Here is a 12,776-nt window from a genome sequence, read left to right as displayed (position 1 = left end):
ACGAGGAGAAGGGAATGGGGGCAAAAGGAGGATTTGTTGGTTTGAATATGATAGATGGCAACTCTGAGGAAGTGACTTGAGTAAAATGAGGGAGTGACATGCAAGGATCCAAGGAGAGGCATTCCAGGCAGAGAGAAGAGCAAATGCAATAGTCTGGAGGTGGGAAAGGGCTTGGCTCACTTGGTGAATGGTAAGCTGGAGTGCAGGAAGTGAGGGCAACAGTTACGGGGAAGGAGCCTAAGACAGCGATTTTCAACCAGTGCGTCGCATGCATTTTTAAAATATGGAATACCCACCTGTTTAGTCAGGGGCACTGACCTCTTTCCCCTTAGTCAAATTAAAAAATGACAACAGTGAACACAATAGCTATCTGATGTGAATGAATCAAAATGATACTTACTTTTAATTGTCAGATTGACAAAATATATTTTTGTGTGCTACAGAATTTTAGTAATTAGCTTATGTGTGCCATGAGATGAAAAAGGTTGAAAATAGCTGGCTCAGTTGGTTGGATCATCATCCTGTTCACCAAAAAGTTGCAGGTTTGATTCCCAGTCAAGGCACATACCTAGGTTGAGGTTTGACCCCTGGTCGGAGCATGTACTGGAGGCAACCAATCAATGTTTCTTTCTCACATCAATGTTTCTCTCTCTCTCTAAAATCAATAAACATATCTCCCAATGAAGATTAAGAGGGGGGGGCGGAGAGAGAGAGAGAGAGAGGTGTAGCCAGAGCATGTTAGATAGGGACTCATGTAGGCCCTTGTCAAGTTTTACATTTATTCTCTATGTGACAGGAAACTATTGAGAGGTTAAAAATAGGAGAATTATATGTTTTATTTATTTTTTTAAAGATTTGACTTATTTACTACTAGAGAGGCGAGAAAGAGAGGGAGAGAAACATCATTGTGCAAGAGAGACATTGATGGATTGCCTCTCCCATGACCCCAGCTGGGGACCTGGCCTGCAACCCAGGCGTGTGCCCTGACCAGGAATAGAGCCAGCAACCTTTCAGTTCACAGGCTGGCGCTCAGTCCACTGAGCCACACCAGCCAGGGCATTATTTTTAAAATAGGAAAATAAGACTGGTTGCTGTGCAGGGAGAACACTGTTGCTGAAATGGGAGGGAAGGAGGGGCTCTAACTAGGAAGTGAGGTTAGAGGTCCAGAGAAACACTAATGGAGGGCTGTGAGGTCATAACCATGTTTTATTTTGAAGCAGGATTTGCTGATGAATTTAAAGAGAGGCATGAGTGAAAAAATTATATCTCTTCTTCATATTTTAATTGTTATCAATGTGATTATTGATTTTTGGCATAATGGATGGTCATTTGCATTCAGTGTCATTTTCATTATTTTACTTTGTTATCAATGAACACATTTTCATTCACTAATATCTTTTGATTGGCTAAATAGACTAATACAGGTTGGTACATATAAAGATAGGATCTTAGTACATTTATTTGCAAAGTGAATGGAATTTTGACTTTGATACATAAGTTTTTCTATTTCGGCATGCTTGTATAACTGTGAATACTGTGATTACTCAATTCTCCCACTTCTCTTTACATAGTCTACTGTAAATTTCAGGATGGGGTCAACCCAATGCCATTTGGTTTTTACTTAACAGCAGGAAGTGAAATTGATGATCAGCACTGCTAAAATATAGCCATCCCAGATACCCAGAATGTGCATATATGAAACAAAAAGTACAAAGTTCAAAAAAATTTGGAGACATTAGCAATTTAAAACATACTTGGCATTTTCATAGAATGGATATTCCATGAAACTGTTTAGGGTATCATTTGTATTAATAAATTATAATTTCTGTCCTTGCTGATGTGGCTCAGTTGGTTGGAGCATCATCCTGTAGCCACGGGGTTTTGGTTAGATTCCTGGTCAGGCACATGTCTGGGTTGCAGGTTCAATCCCTGGTCAGGGCATGTATGGGAGGCAACCTTTTGGTGCTTCTCTCTTGCATCGATGTTTGTCTCTTCCTCTCTCTGTTCCTCTCTCTCTAAAAGCAATGGAAAAAAATGTCTTCGGGTGAGGATAAAAAAATTTTTTTAATTATAATTTCTAAGTAGAAACACTAGTATTCTTTTAAATTAATTTTGTAAAAGATCAGCTATTTTTTCAGAGAGTTGTAAATTGGTCTTGATACAAACATACATACATATGTGTTTAGATAGGTATGTATACACACTAAATTGTAAACAAAACAGTAGGAGAATAAGAAATAATTCAGTGCTACTGTTACCTATGTGTCCAGTTCTTTGTCTAACTCCTAAATAGTTCATTTTACCATGGCTGGTCAAGGCCCTGAAAAATTTTCCCAAATCTCCCAAATAATGATTTGTTGCCTCAAAAAGCTGGTTTAGCAGGGGTGTCAAACTCACTTTCACGGGGGGCCACATCAGCCTCAAGGTTGTCTTCAAAGGGCTGAATGTAATTTAGGACTGTATAAATGTAACTAGTTGACAGTTAAGCAAGAGCTTGGTGCTGACGCCAGGTAGAAACAAGGTGCCGGGCTGGATAAAATAAGGTGGAGGGCCAGATTCAGCCTGTGGGCCTTGTGTTTGCCACCCGTGATATAGAGGGTCTTCTATTTCTTGTACTGAGAATTACCTAATAACTAAATCAGGATAAAAGACAAGAGAATATGTGAATCAAAGCAAGGCACATCCAAGGCCTCGAACCCCTTTCAAAGCTATGGTAGTTGGTAGGTTTTTTTTTTTCATCCTCACCCAAGGGTGGGGTAGGTGAGAGAGTGAGAGTGAGAGAGCGAGCGAGAGCCAGAGTGTGTGTGTGTGTGTGTGTGTGTGTGTGTGTGAGAGAGAGAGAGAGAGAGAGAGAGAGAGATCATCTGTTGCCTCTTGTATGTGTTCTGACCAGGCAGGTGTGTGTCCTGAGCTGAAATCAAAACCACAGCCTACTGGTGTACGGACAGTGCTCAGAACGGCTGTGCCAACAGCCAGGCAAGGCTGTAGTGGTCCTTCTGTTCTGTGTTTTTCAAAGAACCAGCTTTTGGTTTCATTAATTTTCTCAATTGTGTTTTCAATTTCATTGGTTTCTGCTAAAATCTTTATAACTTCTTTCCATCTGCTTGCTTTAGGTTTAATTTTGCTTCTTTTTTCTATTAACATGAAATCATAGATTATTGACTCGAAATTTTTTTTTTCTAATTTAATGCTACATTTTTCTCTTTGAGTGCTGTTAGCTATATTCTACAAATTTTGATATGGTGCATTTTCATTTTTGCTTAGTTACAAATATTTTCTCATTTCCCTTGAATCATTGTATTTGACTTTTGGATTATTTAGAAGTGTTTTTGTTTAATTCTAGATGTTTGGACATTTTTAAATGTTAGTGATTTCTAGTCTAATTCCTTCACAATCAGAAAACATACATGTATGATTTCAAATCTTTTAAATATATTAAGGTTTGTTTTATGACCTAGGACATGGTCTATCTCGGTGAATATTCCACACACACTTGGAAAAAAGTACTCTTCTGTTGTTGTTGGATTGCGTGTTCTTTACATGTCACTCCAACTAGCAGGTTGGCGATATTTTCAGTTCTTTTATATCCTTGCTAATCACCTACCAGTTCTATCAATTATTGACAGAGTGGTAAAGTACCAGTTATAATCATGGATCTATTTCTTTCAGTACTGTCGATCTTTCTTCATGTATTTTGGAGATGTTTTTAGGTAAATGTACATTTAAAGTTGTGTTTTCTTAGTGGATTGACCCTTTATCATTATATAATATTCATCCTTTCCTATAATTTTTTTGCTCTTTGCTCTACTTGGTCTGATATTAATATAGCCACTCCAGCTATCTTTTGATTAGTGTTTGCATCGTAAATGTTTTCCCACCTTTTTATTTACTTATATCATTATGTTTGAAGTGAATAATTTGTAAAGAGCATACAGTTTGGTAATACTTTTATCCATTCAATTGATTTCTTTTAATTGGTATGTTTAGACCATTTACATTAAAAAAATTATTATGCTTTGCCCTGACTGGTGTGGTTCAGTGGATTGAGCATTAGTCTGTGAACCAAAGGGGCCCCAGTTCGATTCCCAGTCAGGGCACATGCCTGGGTTGTGGGCCAGGTCCCCAGTGTGGGGCACGTGAGGCAACCACACATTGATGTTTCTCTCCCTTCCCCTCTCTCTAAAAATAAATAAAAAATCTTTAAAAAATTATTATGCTTAAATTTTGGTCTACCATTTTGTTATGTTTCTGTTTGTTCTCTTCATTTTTTGTTACTCTGCTTCCCTGCTTCCCCTTTTGTGCCTTCTTTTGGATCATTTGAGTGTATTTAGGTATTCTATTTTAACTTATCTTTTTGACCATATTTCTTTGTATAGTTTTTTTTGTAATGTGGATTCTTTTGGTATTATAATAATATACTTTCACGGTCCACTTAGAAATTATATTTCTAATTTCAAGAATTGTGTTAGAAAGCACCATATTTGACCCTTTATTCTTCCCCTTGATTTTGTAGTTGTCTTATATATTACATTTACATACATTGACTCCCATAACAATGTTTTCAACTGTCAAACACATTGTTTTTTTATACTCCCTGAGGACACTTTTTCACTGCTTTAATTTAGAGAGAGAAGAAGGTAGGGATAGAAAGAGATAGAGATAAACTGAGAGAGAGAGAGAGAGAGAAACATCAACGTGAAGGAGAAACAATGATTGTCTGCCTTCTTGTAAATACCCTGACCGAGGATTGAACATGCAACCTGGGTATGTCCCTGGCTGGGAATTGAACCTGCGACCCTTTGACCCTTTGGATGCTCCAACCAACCAGGGCTCAGACACATTTTAAAGAACACAAGATGTCTTTGTTTCCTTCTGGTATCATTTCTCTTCTATTTGGAGAACTTCCTCTAGCAATTATTTTTTTAAAAAAAGATTTTATTTTTAGAGAAAGTGGAAGGGAGAAGGAAGAGAGGGAAAGAGACATTGATGCAAGAAACATTGATCGGTTGCCTCTCGCATGCCCTGTCCGAGATCGCCCCACAACTTCAGACATGTGCCCTGACTGGGATTGAACCAGCGACCTTTTGCTTGGTGGAATGACACCCACCCAACTGAGCCACATTGGTCAGGAATCCTTTAGCAACTCTTTTAGAACTGGCTTGGTGCAACAAATGCTCTTGCTTTTCTTATTCTGACATTGTCTTTATGTCACCTTTGTTCTTGAAGGATACTTTGCTGGATATATTATTTTAGGTTGACAGTACTTATTTTAAAGCACTTAATTTAAAAAATATATTTCATTGATTATGCTATTAGAGTTGTCCTGATTTTTCCCCCTGTGCTGCCCTCCACCCAGTACCTCCCATTCCCTCTGGCAATCTGCCCCCTCCCCCCACCCTTAGTTCAGGTCCATGGGTCATGCATGTAAGTTCTTTGGCTACTCCATTTCCTATACTGTTCTTAGCATCCCCTTGTCTATTCTGTACCTACCAATTGTACTTCTTAATCCTTGCATCTTTTTCCCCATCTCCCCCTTACCCCTCTCAGCTAATAATCCTCCAAACGATCACCATATCTATGATTCTGACTCTGTTCTGCTTGTTTGCTTAGTTTGTTTTTTAGATTCAACTGTTGATAGTTGTGAATTTATTGTTATTTTAATGTTCATAATTTTGACCTTTTTCTTGAATAAATCCCTTTAACATTTCATATAATAATGTTTGGTGATGATGAACTACTTTAGCTCTGTCTGGGAAGCACTTTATCTGCCCTTCAATTCTAATGACAACTTTGCTGGACAGAGTAATCTTGGATGGAGGTCCTTGCCTTTCATGACTTTGAATACTTTGAAGCCTACAAGGTTTCTTCTGAGAACTCAGCTGAGAGTCTTATGGGAACTCCCCTGTAGGTAACTAACTTCTTTCCTCTTGCTGCTTTTAAGATTCTCTCTTTACCTTTAACCTCTGGCACTTTACTTATGATGTGTCTTGGTGTGGTTCTCTTTGTATCCATCTTGTTTAGGACTCTCTATACTTCCTGGACTTCCATGTCTATTTCCTTCACCTAACTAGGGATTACTTGTCATTCATTTTTTTTTCTTTCATTATTTTTTCAAATAAGCTTTCAATTTCTTGCTCTTTCTCTTCTTCTGGCACCCCTATGATTCAAATGTTGTTATGTTTGAAGTTGCCCCAGAGGCTTCTTACCCTGCCCTTGTTGTTTTGGATTCTTTTTCTTCTTGTTCTGTTTGCATGTGTTTTTCTTCCTTATGTTCCAAATCATTGATTTGATTCTTGGTTTCATCCAATCCACTGTTGTTTCCTAGTAAATTGTTCTTTATTTCACTTGGTGTAACCTTCATTTCTGCCTTGTCTGTGTTATTCTGTTGCAATACCCAAGGAGTTCCTCGAGCATCCTGATAACCAGTGTTTTCAACTCTGCATCTGATAGGTTGCTTATCTTCATTTTGTTTAGTTCTTTTTCTGGACTCTTTCATTTGGGTCATATTTCTTTGTTCCCTCACTTTGGCAGCCTCCCTGTTTCTTTCTATGTATTAGATAGAGTTGCTTTGACTCCCTGTCATAGTAGCTTGGCCTATTGTAGAAAAGCGCACCCATAGTTGGATGGGGCAGACCCTTAGGTAACTGCTAGGGTGGGGCAACCCATGTGAAGCCGGTTGATGGAGTCTCAAATATGGTGTTGCCACTCTGTGCCTCTGTGTGTGGGGGGGGTGCTCAGGAAATGGACAATGGCTGCTACCTGGCCTCTGGTGTTTCATGCAGGAGGAAGCTGTCCCCTGGCACTTGCCCTGATTCCAGACACTTCAGTTTCTCACCGTATGCCACTGTACTCTTACAGCTGCTGCCCTGGTGCTGGAGCCCAGAGGGAATGAGTCTGCATAAATCCTAGGACCATTGTGTGCCCTTTAAAAGGAGACACCTGAGAATCCTGCAGTTTCTTCCACTGCCCCCGCCCATACTGGTTTGGGGGACTTATCTTCCTGGCACTGGAACCCTGGGTTGGGAAGTCAGGTTGGGGCTGGGATTCCTCATTCCCAAGGTATCCCTCCTGATTTTTATCCACCACGTGTGGGTAAGGGACCATCCATTCTGTGTCTCTGTGTCTCCACCCCTTCTACCCATCTGGATGAATGTGACTTCAATTCCTTGGTTGTCAGACTTCCATACAGCTCAATTTTCTGACATTTCTGGGTGATAGCTGTTTTATAATTTAGTTATAATTTTGTTGTGGTTGTGTGTTTACCTACTCCTCCATCTTGACTGAAGTCTGGGGTTGAATATTAACTTTAAAATGGGAAAATCCAATGTCCATACAATTAACTTGCAGATAAACTTTTGTAACCCACTTATAAGTTTGGAACCGTGTTCTGTCAAGTCCAGGTTAATTTGATCCTAGTCCTTGCATTTGTTAATTTCTGGTTGTGGCTGTAAATTGTCATATGAGCAGAGTCAGTCTGAAGTTGGGAACTTAATTTTTGAAAATATAAAATATCTTGATCTTGAGGAGCTTGTTGGGGAGTGGTCTGGGTCCATTCACTTCAAGGCTTCCAGGTGTCTTATGTCCCATGTGGTTCCCTGGCTCCCTCAGAGCACTGATTCTTTGATATCAAGCGGTTTCCTTGTGCAGTTAGCTTCACCTGGGCTGGAGTCAGCAGATGGGGATAAAGGTGTGCAGTGCTTTCTCCCCCCTGATTAACAAGCTCTACTCCCCAACAGCTTCCTGAGAGACTCAGTCAACTTTGAAGACCAGTCAAATTTCGAGTCCATTTACATCATCACCATGAATGCAGCTCTCTGCAGCCAGGGAGACGCTTCATCTTTAAGAACTCATGATACCGATGGGATGGTTGAATCAACTATATTTTTTGGTTAGAGACTGTGTCAGTCTAGCTTGATTTTTCAAAGTGTGATCAACCCATTCCCACTTTGTTTCTACAGCTGGATGTTGCTAGTATTTGAAAGTCTCTGAAGCAAACACACTCCTCTGTAGGGTGTACATTCCCATGCTGTTCCCTCTTGCATCAAGCTGACGGGAACATTAAGATCATCTTGGTCTGTCCCTTCTTTTTTCAAGGGAAGCCAAGTTCCCATTGAACAACTTAGGAAAGGTAGTCCACATAGTTTGTTTCAGCACATTTCTGTTGTTGAAGGACTAGTCGAACCATTGGCTGAGTCTTGCCAGTAGAGAATAGTTGTTGGATGGTGCAAACCATTGGGCATTTAATGAGGGGATTCCCTTCCAGTGCGGTCTGTCTCATTCTCTGTGGTGCGGGGGTGCTCGGCCTCACCCCTGTGTGTTCAGATTCTGTTCACGAGCAGCTGCTGGGTGTCCTGTCTGTGCCTAAAGTCCTTTAAAAATGGTGCGCCACTTTCTTCTAAATTTAGTGATTTGTAATGAGAAATCAGCAGTCATTTGAATATTTATTTTCCTATAAGTAATATGTCATTTGCTCTGGCTGCTTTCAACCTGAACTCTTGAAATCTGTAGGTTATGCCCTTCACCAAAACTGGTACGTTTTCAGCTATTACTTCAAATACTTTTAATTGCTCTGTATTCTTTTTTATCCTTTTGGGGCACTAATTACAACAACACAGACTTTTTGATATTGTCTCACAGGCCCCCGAGGTTCTGTTATTTTTTTTATTCAATCCTTTTCCTAGTTTTCAGATTGGATAATTTCTATTAATATACCTTCAAGTTCAGAGTCTTTCCTCTCCCATTTTCATTCTGTAACTGAGCCCCTGCAGTGAGTTTTTATTCATCACTGTATTTTTCAGTTTTAAATTTTTCATTCATTTCTGTTATTTCTGGTTCTATGCTGAGACTTTCTATCTCCCCATTTATTTCAAGAGTGTTCACCTTTACTCTGAGCACTTTTATAATGCTGTTCTAAAGTCCTTATTAACTAACTCCAACATCTGTGTCATGCTGGCATCGGCATCAGCTACTTTTTCATTTCCTATGTTTTTTCCTTTTTTTTAAAAGAATATTTTTAGTAATTTTGGATTGTATACTGAACATTTGCATATTAAGTTATCAGAGCCTGAGTTTTATTTTAATTTTATGGAGATTGTTGAAAATTTTATTTTAGAGGGCAATCTGGTTGAACTCAAGCCAAAACTTCCAACCAGTCTTGTAGTTTCCATGTAATTTGTTTTCAAAAAAACTTTTCAGTTTTATTCAGATCTAGCCCATGTGTATGTGCCGCCTAGTGGCCAGTTTTGGATTTGGGTCATAGGTAAACTGTAATTCTGTTCTCAAAGTCTCTATGCTATTTAATGAGGGTAAAGCTAAGAATCCATAAACAACTTTATGGGCTTGCTTTGCTGATCTCTTCCCTCCCCCAATCTTTATAGTTCTCTGGGTTCCCCCCTTTTTATGCTCTAGCTATAGGGCTGGGGCTTTATGTATCCCACTCTACCACGTACTTCTGTGAATGCACCCCATCTGGACCAAGCAGTGGGAAGACAGGAGGAGGATTTACCACATCCTCTGGGGACCACAGCTCCTCTGACTACAGAGCACCATTCCCCTTCTTCAGAATTTTAGCTGCCCATGGGTTCCCCGCTGCTGGTGCCACCAAAACGAAGAAAAGAGGAATGGAGTATTTCCTTACTTTTTGCTGGTCATTGGGAGACTCCTTACCCACTCTGAGTGAGAATTAGAGACTTTCTCCCAGAACTCTGCCTGCACAGACGACCAATTCTGGGTTCTATGCAGCCTTCAGTGCAGGAAGAGAGGATACCTCATGGCATGTGAAACTCGTCTTCTTCAATCTGCCTGCTACCCTTTCCTTCTCAGTCCTCAGGTAGCTGGCCCATGCACTCAAATAGCTGGTATTTGTAGGCTTTATAGTTGGAAGATAGGGTGAAGTGTGCTTATTCCAAGTTACCCTGAACCTTAACTTCAAAGGTAGCTTTTGATAAACTCATTACCACTGTGCTTACCTGAGGGTGATGTTTATGTGCTTCAAAATCCTAGGACATCAGGATGTGGCTAGTGATATGTTGTTAGGAGTGTGTGGGAAATCTTTGTATCTTCTGCTCAGTTTTGCTGTGAACTTAAAACTGTTCAAATGTCTATTTTATTTTTGTAAATTTAATCCTCACTCGAGGATATGTTTATTGATATGAGATTTGGGGAGAGGGAGAGGGAGAGGGAGAGGGGGAGAGAGAGGGAGAGGGGAGAAATATTGATTGGCTGCCTCTGGTATGTGCCCTGACTGGAAATTGAACCTGCAACTTTTTGGTATATGGGACGGTGCTCCAACCAACTGAGCCACCTGGCCAGGGCTAAAGTCTATTTTAAAATGGAAAAAAATGTCCTAGGTGGATGCTTCTCACACTTCAGCATGTGTATTTACCCTGAGTGATTGATCAAAATTTGAGAGCTACTGTTGGGCTATAACCTGGGTTCCTCAGAAAGCACTGCTGAAGCAGAAGGGTTCTGTGCTACTACTTTATTAGGGAGTGAAGTTCTGGAAAAGGAGAATAAGGCAGGTTAGGAGGGAGGTAATATGAGGACATGCTATGTAGCTGGCTGCTGCTAAGTGTGACTAATTGTTAAGATTCAGAGGAACCATCCCAGAAACTATATATAGTGAGTCTCAAGACTCTCTCTGATTGATAGGAAACAGAAAAAGGGAAGAATTTATTCACTGGCTCCTGTCTCCCACTGGTCAATGGTTCCCCTGCTGGGTGATGTATGAATGGTACTGGTGGGGAAAAGGGAGCCAAAATAGGGAAGCTCTAAAACAGGAAATGAAAGATGTGGGGCACAATCAAGTGCTTATAAGCTGGTGCTTACAAGGAGTGGCAGCTGAAACGAGATGCCGAGCCTGAGATATTCTGAAATGGTTCATAAAACATGTCAAAACAGTGTTTTGAAAAATTAAGGAATCTCTCAGATTAGTGGCTAAGTTTGAGGCATGGAACTACAAAGTACTGTAGCTACATTTTTCACCACAGGTTTCTTTTGGGCCAGGCTAGGAAGGTTCTGGCTGCCTAGGTATTCCTCATGAAATTTTTTTCTGGGTGATCTCAGCTGCACTATGCTAGAGTGCTGTCATTCGGCCACTTGGGCCTACAAAATGGCAGAGTCATGTGGTTCAGTTTAATAGAACATGTTAAGACTTTCCACAGGGAACCATAGGAACTACTATACCTGTTTAGAAAACACTTCAGATAGAAATCAGAAGAAGATCTCATATAGTGAGTGAATATTCAAGACAAAAGTGACTCAGAAAGTCACCAGTCACAAAAGGAAAATAAAATGCATCAGTTTCCTCAGTAAAGAATTATAATAAAGACTCAAACATTCAAAAGAAAATTAATGTGCTCTGTCCAGGAAGCTCGGTTGGTTAGAGCATTATCCTGATACACCAAGGCTGTGGGGTTGATCTCCAGTCAGGGCACATACCAGAAGCAACCAGTGAATGCATCAGTAAGTGGGACAACAAATTGATGTTTCACTCTTTAAAAAAATCAATAACCCCCCGCCCCCCACAATTGTTGCAAAGCCATGTCAATCCCTAATGTGTTCATTTTCTGGCTTCCAGGCTGTGCCCTGGGATTACTGGAATAAGCAAATGTACAATTAGTGAGACATCTACTCATCGATGGTATGTGGACTTGGAAGCAACCTCAGATCCCGACTTTTCTGAAAGCCCAGATCAGACAGAGTTCTAGCCAGTAGCCCCTAACCCCTCCCACTTGATAACTATTCTTTGTAAGAAGATAAAGATTTAGGTTCCTTCCTTATAATTCGAGAATTTACACTTGTAGTTACACTATTAAATTATTCTTTTCTCATTTGAGTTGGTATATAAAACCAACATCCCCTCATAATTAGCAAAAATATCATTAATATTTAAAAATAGTCAGGTGTTAGATATATGCCATGTTAGAATAGAGAACTTTAAAAAAAAGATTTTATTTATTTATTTTTAGAGAGAGGGGAAAGGAGGGAGAGAGGGAGGGAAACATCAATGTGTGGTTGCCTCTTGCACGCCCCCTACTGGGGACCTGGCCTGCAATCCTGGCATGTGCCCTGACTGGGCATTGAACCAGTGACCCTTTGGTTTTCAGGCCAGCACTCAATCCACTGAACCACACCAGCCAGGGCAGAAAAGATAACTTTTAATATTAACAAGATATATGTTGACATAAGGTTTTAGAAATCTTTATTGATATAAAGTTTCTTTAAAAACCTTGTCCTGCTATCTAGAGATGAAATTATTCACAGTATGGGGGTTTCACAACGTGAAAACGGATAATTAGTGATACTTTGTGAAACTATAAATTAAACTTACAAATTAAACTTAGTAGACACTATTTAAAACACTAATAATCCAAGATCTAAAAAATGAATTATAAATTATCAAATACAGAATAACGTTCTAAGAAATGGCAAGAGCAGATGAAGAACTGATGTATCACATTGAAGAGTTACCAAAAAACCTCCCCTCAAAAAACCCCCACACCCCGCAAACAGAACAACAAACCTTAAAACATGGCAAGAATAATATACTTGCAAGATATATCTATAAATCTGCCCACGAAAGCCCTGGGAGAAAAGTTAGTAGTCACAGAAGCCAGTAAAGTGTGAACTTATGATGTTAGGACGGTGCATCCTGATACCATCACACATATCGCACTGTTCCTAAGTAGCGAGGGCTTGAATGTGAAATCAGCTTTAACTCCAACATTAGTGATTACATTTAACGGGAGTAGGCATATACCACAGGTGGCAAACAC

The sequence above is a fragment of the Desmodus rotundus genome, chromosome 2 (assembly GCF_022682495.2).
Source record: "Desmodus rotundus isolate HL8 chromosome 2, HLdesRot8A.1, whole genome shotgun sequence".
NCBI classification, from domain to species: Eukaryota; Metazoa; Chordata; class Mammalia; order Chiroptera; family Phyllostomidae; genus Desmodus; species Desmodus rotundus.
Note: the sequence above shows the minus strand (reverse complement) of the source record.